This window comes from Hyla sarda, unplaced genomic scaffold (assembly GCF_029499605.1).
Source record: "Hyla sarda isolate aHylSar1 unplaced genomic scaffold, aHylSar1.hap1 scaffold_336, whole genome shotgun sequence".
Taxonomy (NCBI): Eukaryota; Metazoa; Chordata; class Amphibia; order Anura; family Hylidae; genus Hyla; species Hyla sarda.
The window spans coordinates 1-6,357 of NW_026610109.1; the positions used below are offsets into that span (position 1 = coordinate 1).

The window sequence follows — 6,357 nt, forward strand, 5'->3', positions numbered from 1 at the left end:
GAACAGCCAGGAGACCCCCCCCCCCCCCCATGTTATGTTACATAGTTACATAGTTAGTACGGTCGAAAAAAGACATATGTCCATCAAGTTCAACCAGGGAATTAAGGGGTAGGGGTGTGGCGCGATATTGGGGAAGGGATGAGATTTTATATTTCTTCATAAGCATTAATCTTATTTTGTCAATTAGGAACATTCAGCACCCACCCGCTATCAAGGCAGCTGCCTATCATGTCATGCCCTACCTGCACAGGTGTGCTGGCTACTCAAATGATCCAATTAAGGAGGCCATTTAGTCAGCAGCAGCAGAAGTCCTGTGCCTGGACGCTCCAACAGCGGCCAGACACAAGCAGAAGCAGAAGCAGCAGAAGCAGCAGCAGCACCACCTTTTGTTTTTTGGCTGCAGCAGCAGCAAGGCCCACAGGGCTGGCTAGCTGGCTAGCCAGCAAGCAGGTAGCAATGAAAGTAGGAATCTTTCTTTTTAACCCTGTAAGGGGGTGGTGCACTGTACCCGAAGATACTGCCATATCGGGTCAATGCATAGGGCGACGGAAGCAAGCTTCGAAATCGGCCCCCGTTCTCAAAAATCCATTTAATATATGGTCCCCAGATAGGGGACGTATCAGATATTAAACTGATAAGAACAGATACTACACTTGATCTTAGCCAAAAGGCCGAGAAGCGATAACCGTGAAAGGGGCGGGCCCAACAAGGTGCCCTTCATGGGCACTATCACTGCTTGCTGTCAGGGAGGCTGCCAGACAATTTTCCATGCACACTCTGGGCTGGGGGGCAGTCAACCACCAGTACACACAGCAGAACCTAAACCCATACCATTATTGCTAAGCAGCAAGACAGGGGCCCATTGCACTCCCACGGGGCCTTTTTAAATGCAATCCATAACCCGGATTTGCCAGGAACCCTTCTTACTCCTCCTACTTGCATGTGACACTGGGCTTAGGATCTGCATAGGAAACACACACACAAGCACACACCTACCTTTGTTGCCTGCAGATGCCTCCTTGGCTGTCCCCAAACGGTATCAAACCAACACCCACGGGAAGCTGTAAGCATAGAGGACATGCCTGCACCCCATTGGACTTACCTGTGTGGGTTAAATCCGGGTTATTTGACAACCTATGGCGGTGATGGTTCTGCTCAGGCAGAGCAGTGCTGATGCTCCTCATAAAGCTGTCGCTGCTGTGAAGGTTCTAGGTGACATCACAAATCCCTATGGTTACATACACAACAAAGCTGGGTTGTTGTTGTTTACACTCTGCAAGGCCTGTGGAAGTGAGTGACATCATAGCACTGTAGTTCTGAGGGTTCTAGATGGATGCAACAATCTCCTGTTGCTTCTATGAAGGCCATAATAGACGACATCACCAAACAGCTCCATAGTCACATACACAGCAAAGGAGAGATGTTGTTTACACCTAGTGATGTCAGTGGTATTGAGTGACATCACAGCACAGTGCTAAGGCTCCTGGGCCTGGACACAGCAGCGGCTGCAATATCTCAACGGAGAATACGTTTATATATATGTGTGTGTGTGCGCGTATATATATATATATATATATATATATATATATATATATATATTTCTCCGCCGAAATCACTTTTAAACCCATTTCCACCTTTTTTTCCCTTCTCTTCCTCTTACTTTTTTTTCACGTTTTTTTACGTTTTTCTCCTTTTCGCCTCTTTTCTGGGCGTATTATTCTTCTTTTTCTTCTTTTTTTTCATCTAATGCATACCCCATCAGTGCAGCAATGCTTATTCAATACCGCCAGCAGATGGAGACACTGGGGGATAATTTTCTAAGGATTTATACTGATTTTTCCTGTCTGAATTTGTCGCACAGAAAGTTGCAGGCCAAATATGTGTGACATTTCTGCGACTTTAGCTTCTAGAGCATTTTTACAACATTATACATAGGTGCTGAATACATAAAAAGCGACTGTTCAGCGACAGACAAGTCGCATCGGCTGAAAGTAGGCCAGAATGTCAGTCCATGTTGGAGCAGGTTTAGATACAGTCTAAAGTATAGATCTCAAAGTCTGTGCACAGAATTTAGCAAGGGCCTCGCACCTTCTGATGCATCAGGTAGGTGCACAATAGCATAGCCTAACCCTCTGTACTTTGGTCTATATTGATGCGGGACATAGACAGCCAGCTGATGACCAATCCATTAGTGCAATGGATGGCTGGAAGCATTTGTCTTTGCCTTTGCAATACCACAGAAGCAATGCATGGTCAATGTACAGCAATGACACACCTGTGTGAACAGCCAGGAGACCCCCCCCCCCCCCCATGTTATGTTACATAGTTACATAGTTAGTACGGTCGAAAAAAGACATATGTCCATCAAGTTCAACCAGGGAATTAAGGGGTAGGGGTGTGGCGCGATATTGGGGAAGGGATGAGATTTTATATTTCTTCATAAGCATTAATCTTATTTTGTCAATTAGGAACATTCAGCACCCACCCGCTATCAAGGCAGCTGCCTATCATGTCATGCCCTACCTGCACAGGTGTGCTGGCTACTCAAATGATCCAATTAAGGAGGCCATTTAGTCAGCAGCAGCAGAAGTCCTGTGCCTGGACGCTCCAACAGCGGCCAGACACAAGCAGAAGCAGAAGCAGCAGAAGCAGCAGCAGCACCACCTTTTGTTTTTTGGCTGCAGCAGCAGCAGCAAGGCCCACAGGGCTGGCTAGCTGGCTAGCCAGCAAGCAGGTAGCAATGAAAGTAGGAATCTTTCTTTTTAACCCTGTAAGGGGGTGGTGCACTGTACCCGAAGATACTGCCATATCGGGTCAATGCATAGGGCGACGGAAGCAAGCTTCGAAATCGGCCCCCGTTCTCAAAAATCCATTTAATATATGGTCCCCAGATAGGGGACGTATCAGATATTAAACTGATAAGAACAGATACTACACTTGATCTTAGCCAAAAGGCCGAGAAGCGATGAACCGTGAAAGGGGCGGGCCCAACAAGGTGCCCTTCATGGGCACTATCACTGCTTGCTGTCAGGGAGGCTGCCAGACAATTTTCCATGCACACTCTGGGCTGGGGGGCAGTCAACCACCAGTACACACAGCAGAACCTAAACCCATACCATTATTGCTAAGCAGCAAGACAGGGGCCCATTGCACTCCCACGGGGCCTTTTTAAATGCAATCCATAACCCGGATTTGCCAGGAACCCTTCTTACTCCTCCTACTTGCATGTGACACTGGGCTTAGGATCTGCATAGGAAACACACACACAAGCACACACCTACCTTTGTTGCCTGCAGATGCCTCCTTGGCTGTCCCCAAACGGTATCAAACCAACACCCACGGGAAGCTGTAAGCATAGAGGACATGCCTGCACCCCATTGGACTTACCTGTGTGGGTTAAATCCGGGTTATTTGACAACCTATGGCGGTGATGGTTCTGCTCAGGCAGAGCAGTGCTGATGCTCCTCATAAAGCTGTCGCTGCTGTGAAGGTTCTAGGTGACATCACAAATCCCTATGGTTACATACACAACAAAGCTGGGTTGTTGTTGTTTACACTCTGCAAGGCCTGTGGAAGTGAGTGACATCATAGCACTGTAGTTCTGAGGGTTCTAGATGGATGCAACAATCTCCTGTTGCTTCTATGAAGGCCATAATAGACGACATCACCAAACAGCTCCATAGTCACATACACAGCAAAGGAGAGATGTTGTTTACACCTAGTGATGTCAGTGGTATTGAGTGACATCACAGCACAGTGCTAAGGCTCCTGGGCCTGGACACAGCAGCGGCTGCAATATCTCAACGGAGAATACGTTTATATATATGTGTGTGTGTGCGCGTATATATATATATATATATATATATATATATATATATATATATATTTCTCCGCCGAAATCACTTTTAAACCCATTTCCACCTTTTTTTCCCTTCTCTTCCTCTTACTTTTTTTTCACGTTTTTTTACGTTTTTCTCCTTTTCGCCTCTTTTCTGGGCGTATTATTCTTCTTTTTCTTCTTTTTTTTCGTCTAATGCATACCCCATCAGTGCAGCAATGCTTATTCAATACCGCCAGCAGATGGAGACACTGGGGGATAATTTTCTAAGGATTTATACTGATTTTTCCTGTCTGAATTTGTCGCACAGAAAGTTGCAGGCCAAATATGTGTGACATTTCTGCGACTTTAGCTTCTAGAGCATTTTTACAACATTATACATAGGTGCTGAATACATAAAAAGCGACTGTTCAGCGACAGACAAGTCGCATCGGCTGAAAGTAGGCCAGAATGTCAGTCCATGTTGGAGCAGGTTTAGATACAGTCTAAAGTATAGATCTCAAAGTCTGTGCACAGAATTTAGCAAGGGCCTCGCACCTTCTGATGCATCAGGTAGGTGCACAATAGCATAGCCTAACCCTCTGTACTTTGGTCTATATTGATGCGGGACATAGACAGCCAGCTGATGACCAATCCATTAGTGCAATGGATGGCTGGAAGCATTTGTCTTTGCCTTTGCAATACCACAGAAGCAATGCATGGTCAATGTACAGCAATGACACACCTGTGTGAACAGCCAGGAGACCCCCCCCCCCCCCCATGTTATGTTACATAGTTACATAGTTAGTACGGTCGAAAAAAGACATATGTCCATCAAGTTCAACCAGGGAATTAAGGGGTAGGGGTGTGGCGCGATATTGGGGAAGGGATGAGATTTTATATTTCTTCATAAGCATTAATCTTATTTTGTCAATTAGGAACATTCAGCACCCACCCGCTATCAAGGCAGCTGCCTATCATGTCATGCCCTACCTGCACAGGTGTGCTGGCTACTCAAATGATCCAATTAAGGAGGCCATTTAGTCAGCAGCAGCAGAAGTCCTGTGCCTGGACGCTCCAACAGCGGCCAGACACAAGCAGAAGCAGAAGCAGCAGAAGCAGCAGCAGCACCACCTTTTGTTTTTTGGCTGCAGCAGCAGCAGCAAGGCCCACAGGGCTGGCTAGCTGGCTAGCCAGCAAGCAGGTAGCAATGAAAGTAGGAATCTTTCTTTTTAACCCTGTAAGGGGGTGGTGCACTGTACCCGAAGATACTGCCATATCGGGTCAATGCATAGGGCGACGGAAGCAAGCTTCGAAATCGGCCCCCGTTCTCAAAAATCCATTTAATATATGGTCCCCAGATAGGGGACGTATCAGATATTAAACTGATAAGAACAGATACTACACTTGATCTTAGCCAAAAGGCCGAGAAGCGATGAACCGTGAAAGGGGCGGGCCCAACAAGGTGCCCTTCATGGGCACTATCACTGCTTGCTGTCAGGGAGGCTGCCAGACAATTTTCCATGCACACTCTGGGCTGGGGGGCAGTCAACCACCAGTACACACAGCAGAACCTAAACCCATACCATTATTGCTAAGCAGCAAGACAGGGGCCCATTGCACTCCCACGGGGCCTTTTTAAATGCAATCCATAACCCGGATTTGCCAGGAACCCTTCTTACTCCTCCTACTTGCATGTGACACTGGGCTTAGGATCTGCATAGGAAACACACACACAAGCACACACCTACCTTTGTTGCCTGCAGATGCCTCCTTGGCTGTCCCCAAACGGTATCAAACCAACACCCACGGGAAGCTGTAAGCATAGAGGACATGCCTGCACCCCATTGGACTTACCTGTGTGGGTTAAATCCGGGTTATTTGACAACCTATGGCGGTGATGGTTCTGCTCAGGCAGAGCAGTGCTGATGCTCCTCATAAAGCTGTCGCTGCTGTGAAGGTTCTAGGTGACATCACAAATCCCTATGGTTACATACACAACAAAGCTGGGTTGTTGTTGTTTACACTCTGCAAGGCCTGTGGAAGTGAGTGACATCATAGCACTGTAGTTCTGAGGGTTCTAGATGGATGCAACAATCTCCTGTTGCTTCTATGAAGGCCATAATAGACGACATCACCAAACAGCTCCATAGTCACATACACAGCAAAGGAGAGATGTTGTTTACACCTAGTGATGTCAGTGGTATTGAGTGACATCACAGCACAGTGCTAAGGCTCCTGGGCCTGGACACAGCAGCGGCTGCAATATCTCAACGGAGAATACGTTTATATATATGTGTGTGTGTGCGCGTATATATATATATATATATATATATATATATATATATATATATATTCTCCGCCGAAATCACTTTTAAACCCATTTCCACCTTTTTTTCCCTTCTCTTCCTCTTACTTTTTTTTCACGTTTTTTTACGTTTTTCTCCTTTTCGCCTCTTTTCTGGGCGTATTATTCTTCTTTTTCTTCTTTTTTTTCGTCTAATGCATACCCCATCAGTGCAGCAATGCTTATTCAATAC

At 46.3% G+C, this 6,357-nt stretch overlaps 3 non-coding genes across 3 annotated transcripts; all 3 read right to left on the reverse strand.

Moving 5' to 3' along the window:
- Positions 1 to 492: 492 nt before the first annotated feature.
- Positions 493 to 683, reverse strand: LOC130330643 (U2 spliceosomal RNA). The gene has a single exon (XR_008873764.1). It is a non-coding gene; the product is annotated as a U2 spliceosomal RNA (small nuclear RNA).
- Positions 684 to 2,776: 2,093 nt separating this feature from the next.
- LOC130330501 (U2 spliceosomal RNA) lies at positions 2,777 to 2,967 on the reverse strand. The gene has a single exon (XR_008873644.1). It is a non-coding gene; the product is annotated as a U2 spliceosomal RNA (small nuclear RNA).
- Positions 2,968 to 5,063: 2,096 nt separating this feature from the next.
- LOC130330514 (U2 spliceosomal RNA) lies at positions 5,064 to 5,254 on the reverse strand. The gene has a single exon (XR_008873655.1). It is a non-coding gene; the product is annotated as a U2 spliceosomal RNA (small nuclear RNA).
- Between the last annotated feature and the right edge of the window lie 1,103 nt (positions 5,255 to 6,357).